Here is a 10,443-nt window from a genome sequence, read left to right as displayed (position 1 = left end):
AAAACTAGTATCAATATATATTAGAAAAAAAGAACTTCCATCAGGCCAATTTGATGAGGTGTCACTCTCAAATTAATTCTCAGGCCAATTTGATACGTGTCACTCACAGATTAATTCTCATTTGCCTTCTCTTTTCTTGACACGTGTAGAGTATTAATTAATTTTTATGGTATTTTATTGAATTATTGAATTTTTGGATTTTTATTTAATTCAGGATTTTATGAGTTTTTATTGTGATTTGCTAGATTTTATTAGTTTTTATCTATCTTTAATTAGTACCTTTTTAAATTTTAGATTTGGTTGGGATTTATATTGTTTATTTCTTGATTCTATCTTAGGTCTTTTACTTTATTTCTGATTTTTAGAGTATTAATTAAATTTTATGGTATTTTATTGAATTTTCGGATTTTTATTTAATTCATGGTTTTATTAGTTTTTATTGTGATTTGCTAGATTTTGTTTGTTTTTATCTATCTTTAATTAGTACCTTTTTAAATTTTATATTTGATTAGGATTTATGTTGTTTATTTCTTATTTTTTTTCTTAATTTATCTTAGTTTTATTTAATGTTAATTACAGGAAAAAGGGAGTTGACCTGGTGCTGAGAGTCCATAGAGCTACCACGGACACGCAGAGAAGTTAGTTAGATGATATTATAGTAGTTACTTAGTACTAGGACGAGATGAGTTATAAATAGAGGGAAATTAAATTAGAGGGACGCATTATGTTGCATTATATATCTCTCATTAAGTATGTCCTTTAGTATTTGAAAATGTCGCTAAAGTATGGGAACATGTCTTAAGCACAAGAGAAAATTATTCGTGTAACGCACGAATAAAAACTGATTGTTTGAACTAATAGTTCTTCGTGTAACGCACAGATAAAAAATTATTGTTCGAACTTATAGTTAAGAATGTGAAACGATTTTCTGTTGATCTGAATCAAGCTTGGTTTATTTTACTGTGTGAAAACGAACTCGCATAATCACGTTCATAAAGAATTTTTTTTCTCTTTTTTTCACTGTAGATTAAATTAGCTATTGTTTATTAGCCATCATTAAATCATCCCCTGATATGTTTTGCAGAATTTGAGATTTGGTTAAGCATTTTTTTTTTGTTAGTTATTCAATTGTACGAATTTCAATCTATTTTTTTTTATAAATCGGAAAGATAAATTCACATGTTAGGAATCGATCCCTAGACCTCTCCCCTACCCAACTCATATGTCCCACAGCTCCTACCACTTAAGTTATCATACGGGGATATGAATTTCAATTAATGCAACAAAAATTTTCAACTTAATACTTTTTGTCCACTTTGCTCATCATTTCAGACTCTTCTATTTCATTTGTTGTTTATTATATTTTTAATAATCAAAGTATTAATTGATATATTAAATACAATAGATATATTTCTCGTGTAATGCACGAGTAAAAAACACTAGTATATTAGAAAAGAAGAACTTCTATCAGGCTGATTTAGTGACGTGTCATTCTCACGTTAATTCTCATAAAAAAAATTCACGTGTCATTCTCAGGTTAATTTTCATAAGAAAATACATATATAAATTTTAGATTTGATTAGGATTTAGGTTGTTTATTTCATGATTTTATCTTAATTTATCTTATTATTTAAATAAAATCCACGTGTCATTCCATTTGATAGATTCTCTTATGTTGTGTTATTTTATCTTGAAACTGAATTTTAAAAGATTTGCCCTAATTATCTAAGATTTACCTAGATTACTCCTTACTAAATTTATTTCCAAAACAAATCTTGAAACCGTTTTTATTATCTCTTTAAATTAGGAAAAGTCTCAAGCCTAATTTACTATATATTTACACGAATCCCGTGATTTCTCATTTTATTTTTTCTCATGATCCACAATATAAAAAAATGTAATGCTGAGATTATAATCCATTAAAATTTAAAATATTTTTCATAATTATCTAAGATACTGCATCAATCATCTCCTCCTCTATATATTAATATATATTACAAAAGAATTAGATAACTTATCTTTTGTTGACACGTGTTTCCTAATTCCAAAACAGATCTTAAAACCGAATTTTAAAAGATTTGCCCTAATTATCTAAGATTTAAACAAACACGCATAATCACATTCATGATTAATTGATACATCAAATACAATAGAAATATTTCCCGTGCAATGCACGGGATAAAAAACACCAGTACCCAAAAATCGGCAAATATTGTTGTTGTAAGTTGTAACATTGTTTAGAGCGCAAAAATGGTCAGGATCGAAAAAATATGGTTTGAAATATTTTCTAAAATTGTAACCAAAATAATTTAAGTTTGGCTTTTACTATGATATCACGAAAGTAAAATATTTATAAGATTGCTTAATTTAGATTATATCCTACTATTAAAAATCCAAAAATATTTTCTCTTAATTTAAGTTTAAATTTTAAGATTTGATTGCAAAATCAAAACTATATTCTCCTTGGTTGATTGAATCTCAATATATAATTTGAAAAATATATAATTTATGTTTTTTTAATAGGTAAATGTTAGTTGTTTTGTTAGTAAATTAGTTTCTTTGCTAGGATTTGAACCCTGACCGACCTTCACCCTGCAAATCCATTCATTTCTATTAGCTCACCAAGTGGTGGGCTACCATTTCCCCCCATATAATTTATGTGATTATGTTGTAGAAGTAAAAATAATTAGAACAAGATATTTCTTGAAATTTATGTTTTTTGAAATTTAATGCTTAAAATTAGACCATGAAGTAAAACGTCATAATAATTTTTTGCATGTAAAATTTTTGAATTTCTAAATTTTTTTCTTTAAAAAAATTAGTTTTAGAATTACATAAAATATTTTTAAGGAATTACATCGTTAAATTAAAATAAATAAATAAATCATAAGAATATTTTAGAACTTAGTTACTGTAACAACTCAACTAATTTTAGCAAATCTTTTTTAAAAAACTAATCGAAAAAATATAAAATATTTTATCATAATTTAATCCTAATTTAAGAAACAAATTCTCGTTGATTGAATTTCAATATTTGGTTTATGTGATTTTGTTATAAAAATAAAAATAACTAGAACAAGATTTGATCCTTAATTTGAAGCGCCGTATAAATATTGAATGTGCTAAGTGCTAACCCTCTGTCATCGGTAATCAGAAGTTGAGAACTGCAACAATGGACGTCGAAAAATCAATGAGGTGCCAAACAGACGTTGCGCTCAGCGTTACAAAGCACTTGTTCTCTAAAGAGGAGTATCAGCAGAAGAACCTCATCTTCTCCCCCTTGTCTCTTCATGTTGCTCTTAGCGTCATGGCCGCCGGTTCAGCAGGCGGCACACTCCACGAGCTTCTTTCCTTCCTCCGATTTGACTCCATTGACGACCTCACCACCTTCTTATCTCATCTTAACTCCACCGTGTTCTTTGACGCTGCTGCTACTTCTTCACATCGTCTTTCTTTTGCCAACGGAATGTGGGTTGATAAATCACTTTCAATTTCTCATTCTTTCAAATAACTTGTAGCCACTCATTACAAGGCTACTCTTGCTTCACTTGATTTTCAGAAGAATGGTGATCAAGCGCGCCGTGAAGTGAACTCGTGGGTTGAAAAAAGGACGAATGGTCTTATCAAAGAGATTCTACCTCCCCGGAAACGGGATGAGTTAACCCGGCTTGTCTTTGCAAATGCACTCTACTTCAAGGGCGAGTGGGAAAACAAGTTTCTTGATCCAGTTTACACATATGATTATGATTTTCACCTCCTTAATGGTACTTCAGTTAAGGTTCCCATCATGGCCAACGATAAGAAGATGCAATTTGTTAGCGTTTTTGATGATTTTAAAGTCCTCCGTCTTTCTTATAAGCAAGGTAAAGATAAAGAGCGTCGATTCTCCATGTATATTTTTCTTCCGGACGCAAAAGATGGATTGTCGTCTTTAATTGAAAAGATGGCTTCAGAATCCGGTTTCTTAAAAGACAAGTTTCCTCAGCAAGAAGTGCGAGTATGGAAGTTCAAGATTCCAAAATTCAAGATTTCTTTTTCGCTTGAAGCTTCTAACGTGTTGAAGGAGTTAGGAGTGGTTTCGCCTTTCTCTGATGCGAATTTTACAAAAATGGTGAACTCTCCTTCGCATGCATTATACGTTGATAGCATGTATCACAAAGCTTCCATTGAGGTGAATGAAGAAGGCACTGAGGCCGCAGCAGCCAGTTCATGGAGAGGGAGAGCAATGGGTGTGACCCGCCCTGCTGGTATAGACTTTGAAGCAGACCACCCTTTTCTCTTCTTGATTCGAGAAGATTTGACCGGAACAATCCTTTTTATTGGGCAAGTGCTCAATCCTCTTGATGGAGCAGCCCAGCCGGTGAACAAGGTTAGCAATTTTGTATTTTGTGATTAGCAATTTCATATGAGAAAGTTACAATTGGGATGTGCATTATATAACCAGGTCTTTCATTATTTGTTACTTGATTTTTTAGCAATTGAGTTGATGTGTGGGGTTTGAGAATCAATAGAACACGGTCAAGTTTGAAGTTTAAAAGAACTCAACATTATGTCTTACATTACATAATTTCTTCTTTAAGTGAGAATGGAAATAAAGACAGTCTACACCTGGTGTGTTGTTGCATTATTGTATTGTCTATATATATACTGCAAGTATAGTTTCATTTTGTTATGTTTTAAGCATTTGAGTTACTCTTATACATAAATTGTAGGAGGAAATAAGAGCAAAAAGCCATGCTCGATTTTTCCAGCTTATAGGCAAAAAAAGGGATGCTAAGGAGGAGGAACAATCTAGTGATTTTGAACTGGAGGTGAATGGGGAGAAGGATGATGAAGGCGCCGACGACAATGATAAGCATGAGGTTCCACGAAAGAGGAAGAGGGTTACACCAAAGAAAAAGAGGTCAAGAAAGGATAAGTAGCTCCATGAAATTGTTACATGCTCTCATAGTCTCATGTGTTATTATGTTGGAGCATTATTAGATTTACTAATTTTTTTTTGTTGGTGCATACTGCATACTGCATAGTCAATATTAGTGGGTTAAAACCTGTTATAGAACAAATATCTTATGCATCATAACTATTTCTGATGCCCTTAAATATTTGGTTGATTTCTTCTGGTTTAGTAAACGGTTTTTTTATTACATTCTGGCTCATTTCTAATTGTAATTACATGTTGATTGGTGTTTCATGTTTACTTTTAAATTGACAAGGAACTTGTCGATTTCCTTTTGGCGAAGGTGAGTAATAATTATTGATGGATTACTGTTACCTAAGATTTTACCTGTAAAAATCTTTTTGTGCTTTTTAAGATTTTACCTGAGTGCAAGGTCTAATATGTTTGAAATCGATGATTGTTAGGGGTTTAGAACCCAATGATTATTTGCGACCAAGGGCAGGGGTTGCAGGGTTATTTGTGTAGCTCGGGTGTTTAGTTTCTCTGGCATTAGAAACTTTGTCGCATATAAAGGTTTTAGGGAGGAGGAGTGTGCGGTGAGGAAGGGGAGAGAACTAGAGAAGGTTTGTGTAAGGTGGGGGAAGGTTGTGTGGTGGCTGGGTGGTGGCTAAGAAGGAGAGGTGGATGAGGAAGAAGGAGAGGAGAAGGACCAAAAGTGATTAATTTTTTTAAAGGACTAAAAATGATATAAAAATTACACGTGAACACTTATATCTAACCAGGATTGTCACGTGGATGAGGGACTAGGTAAATAATATTTCAAAAATGATTTATGATGTTATAAGAACCATTTTAAATCAAACAAAATTTGTCAGTATGAAAAAAGATAAAATTATTTTTCAGGGATCATTTCTGATTCGAGTGTATAAGTCAGGGACCAAAAACATATTTAACCCTTTAATTATTCAGTGACAGAAATATAGGTCCGTCAGTATCTTAGTAATTCATCGCGCATTAGTGTTGAAGTCTGTGACACCCATAAATTATTTTGAGTGTGATACCCATATTGAGTGTCTCAGTAAATTATCATGGTCGAATGTCGATGAACGAAGAGGGATAGATTTTTGGATGATAGAGATGGCGACATCTAGAGATCGTGGCGGTAAACGAAGAGAACAATGATGCAGTTCTGGCGCCACTGCTTTGTGAATCAAATTTCGGTGATGCAGAAGAGATGAAGGGTTTAGGGTTTAGGGTGATGCAGAAGAGATGAAGGGTTTATAATATTAGTAACATTTTACTGTATAATTTATAAAAGAAAATATTAATATAAATACATGAATGTTACTCAATTGGAGCATGTATGTTTTCTAGTGGTACACATCATTTCAGGTATCACATCTTGATTTAGCTTAAGGTACACAACAACCACCTTATTTAGTTAGTGAAACAGAATCATCAATAAAAGTGAGCATGGGAGTCAATGTTGGGTCCTCATTTCACATGCCCATGTACCTACTATCCATTAGTTCTGTTTTCTAAAAAAATATGACCATGCAATACATTAGAAATTCATAAAAGCGTCAATACTAACAGGTAGTTTTAATTGATTCAGGAAAATCACACAAGATTCTGGCAGAAACTAGGGGTTAATTACTTGGATTCAGGAATCCTTAGCATCTTCCCTAAAGGGAGGAAGAAGAGGATCCAACATGATCTTAGAATGCAAAAACATTTCTACAAAAAAGTTTAAGTGTAAGCCTTTTTCAATATCTTGGATAGAATTGAAATGAATTTAAAGACTCAAAATTGTTTAACGGCTCACGCAGTGGATGAATTATGCTTATCATAATTCGCGAGACACTAGTAAATTCGTTAAGAATACCCAATTCAAGTTAAAACATTAGCAATTTGATATTTTTACCCAAATTGTAAGGGGAAACAGCAAATAATCCATTCGACAAAATTCAATCTTCATTTTGAAACAAATAATGGTCCATTTGGGTTTGGAAACCCTTGCCATCAAAGAACCTCACATGAATCAATCAATCAACTCACAGGAATTTGGCAAAAGTGGCCTCATTAGGTGCAGGAACAGAGAGTTTGAGATTGAGACCCAAGTTTCCTCTATTCATGATGATGGGGTGAGCCTCTGAGAGAGAGAGTCTCAGCTTGATTTTGAAAGAAAGACCAAAACTTTGCTAGCTGAGTGAGTCTCTCTCCTCTCTCTCCTCTCTCTCTATTTATATATGAGTGAGTGTGTAGTGTAATAATCAAAACATAGGAGTAAGGATAATGTTTTATCCACACCTCTCTTTTGAGGTGGAGAGGTGGAATGGTGAGAGAGATAGGAAGAAAAGAAAAAGTAAGAGAGATAAAATATGAGATGTGATAGATGATAAGATGAGAGAGATAGAAATAAAAAGAGGTGGAAATGAAGTGTTTAAAAAATAATGTGTATATATATCATTACTCGTTTTTTTTTATAAGCAAAAACATAGGAGTAGTATTAATTAAAGTTAAAAATGATATATCTTTATTGGAGTATCAAGGTACTGAAAATTCTAATTTTGTGATTGGTTGGTAAAGTGAGCAGTCACCATTGACGAACTGAACCAGCTGCTTTGGGGATTAAGACTGTTGTGGACTTTTCAAATTTCCTCACCTATTTATTTTTGGAAAATGATTGAGTCCCACACATTCATATACACTCAAAAGGTCTCGAAGAATAGGTCATGTGGTAAAAGCTGAGGATATATAAGTTTGGGATGAGAAAATTCAAAGATTAATTCTTCAGGAGTGTAGTTTATTTTTCTGATGCTAAAAAGATATACACTCAAAAGATGATGGAGATTAAGGTGTCTCTTACCAAATACTTTCATAAAAGGAAATGTGTTTTGATTTATTCATATTACAACTACTCGTTTTTCTTTATATTTACATTTTCTTTATCTTTGGTTTCTTTCTCTCTTGCCAGCATTTGAACTCGGGCCTTCACGGTATTGTCATGACACAACTACCATGTTGACCCGGGATACTAACACATTTTGTCTCATTTATTTCTCTTCTTTTATTACTCCCTCCGGTTCTATTTATAAGCAACAAAAAAAAAATTCACATAGTTTAAGAAATGTAGTAAAACTAGATAAAATGCATTAAATTTGTCTTGAATCAAAATAAACTTCCAAAATTACCCTTTGTTATTCATGTTGGAAAGTGGGAAAGAGAGAGAATAATTAATGAGACACATTCTACAAGTTAGAATTAATAAGGACATCATTGGAAAAAAATAATTAATATAGCTCAAACTTTCATTTGGTTCTTATAAAAAAGACCAAGATTTTTCTTCTCTTTCATGCTTATAAATAGGACCGGAGGGAGTACTTCTTTTGTTCTTATATAATTATCATTTTAAGGTTGTTGCACAAATATCAAAAAATAATAATTAATATTCTTATTTTGTTATAATTATTATTATTTAACTTCCTATTATATCACTTTAAGATGATGCTCAAAGAAACTTGTGCAAGGTCATGAGAACATCAATCGAACAAATTAAACAAGGGGGTGAATGGGTGATGGTCGTGGGCTCTTCCATTTTATCGACCCATTGTTCCCCCATGGTTCCATTAATTTACAGTGTTTTGATGCGGTTAGCGAGCTAGTAGGTTGGCAAATAACAATCATTATAAGATTATTAAGTTTTGAAGTTGGAAACTTGAATGACACATTCTAAATTTTTTTTTTAATGTTGAAATTGTCATTCAAGCATTCTATTATTTAAGAAATATTAGTCGTGATATTGTTGTTAAATATGCATTTCACGAGCTCTAAGAGCATATTCAATGTTAGTTCTTAATTCTTAGTTCTTAACAATATTTATGTGGATCCGTACTGTCACATGTGTTTAAGCAACTCTTTGCAGATTTTACTCCAACCATGAGTTATTAGTTCTTAGTTCTTAGCATTATTCATCCGGTCCTACAATACCATTATATTAATATTTTTTTATTTTCATATAATTTAAATTTAAATTTAAATGCTAGTTAATACTTAAATTAAATGAATGAGAGAAAAAAAAATAACTTTATACTAAGAACTCAAAAAGTAAAACATCTTATATAAAAACCTAGTTCTTATTTATAAGAACTAAGAACTCCACGTCATCCCCTCCGGAGGTTAAGAACTCAGTTCTCAGTTCTTAACTCAAAAATAAGAACTAAGAACCTTGCATTGGAGATGTTCTAATAAAACCATTCATAGTTTCCTCCTCATAGCTCCTACTCTCTTTGTTCTTGATCTTTTGCTGTTTAAGGTTATGCACATTGTTTAGGAGTGCAATCATTGATATACTTGTTGACATAAACACTCATATTTATTGTTGAGTTAGAGTGAAGATAGAGAATAATAGTTATTGGTTAAAAAACTTGTTACGATTTTGATTGGTGAACATAAGAGGTAGTAGGTGAGCGATATAATATTAAATGAGGGTATACATGAAATAAATTGTGAAAAAATGCATTGAGTTTGTTAAACAACAAAAGTTTTAGAATTTAGACCAAAAGTTAAAACAACAAAATATCAGGAACGGAGGTACCAACTTTTGGTCTCCTACTGTAGGATGAACTAAGAAAACAACACTAATGTTTTCACCAAATACTCAAAAATAGGCAAATAATAGGTGATCATTTTACTACTACTTGGGAAGTAACATTATTTAGAGCGCAAAAATGTCCGGGGTCGAGAAAATTATGGTTTGAAATATTACTAATTTTTTGATAAGATATGTTTTCTAAAAATCGTAACCAAAATAATTTAAGTTTGGCTTTGACAATATTTAAAAAATTGCTTATTTTATAATTTAAAATAATTTAATAATTTTCAGAAGGAGCAAAAAAATCCTACTATTAAAAATCCAAAAAATATTTTCTCTTAATTTAAGTTTAAATTTTAAGATTTGATTGCAGAATCAAAACTATATTCTCCTTGGTTGGTTGAATTTCAATATATAATTTATGTGATTATGTTGTAGAAGTAAAAAAATTAAAACAAGATATTTCTCTGAATTTAAGTTTTTTTTAATGAGAAAAAGTTTGATGCACCGACGGTGTAAAGTTTTTTTACACCGTCAACCAATCAGATTTCAAGAATGTGAGAAAATCTCTCTTTTCATTTAATTTCTTTAATTGACATGTCACATCCTTGAAATCTGATTGGTTGACGGTGTAAAAAAACTTTACACCGTCGGTGCATCAAAATTAATGCTTTTTTTAAACCAAATTTAATGCTTAAAATTATACCACGAAGTAAAAACATATTTTTTGCATGTAGACTTTTTGAATTTCTAGATTTAGTTTTATTTCTTTAAAAAAAATAGTTTTAGAATTACATCGTTAAATTAAAATGAATAAAAGAATATTTTAGAACTTTGTTACTGTAACAACTAACAACTCAACTACTTTTAGCAAATCTTTTTTAAAAAAGAAGATAATCGAAAAAACATACAATATTTTATCATAATTTATCCTAATTTAAATTTTCATTTT

General features: G+C 31.2%; 1 pseudogene; it reads left to right on the top strand.

The window, feature by feature from the left end:
* The first annotated feature begins 3,172 nt into the window (after nucleotides 1–3,172).
* Nucleotides 3,173–4,922, top strand: LOC130713277 (serpin-ZX-like; annotated as a pseudogene).
* Nucleotides 4,923–10,443: the final 5,521 nt, after the last annotated feature.

Source organism: Lotus japonicus, chromosome 4 (genome assembly GCF_012489685.1).
Source record: "Lotus japonicus ecotype B-129 chromosome 4, LjGifu_v1.2".
NCBI lineage: Eukaryota > Viridiplantae > Streptophyta > Magnoliopsida > Fabales > Fabaceae > Lotus > Lotus japonicus.
Note: the sequence above shows the minus strand (reverse complement) of the source record. Positions and strands in the feature narration are given on the sequence as shown.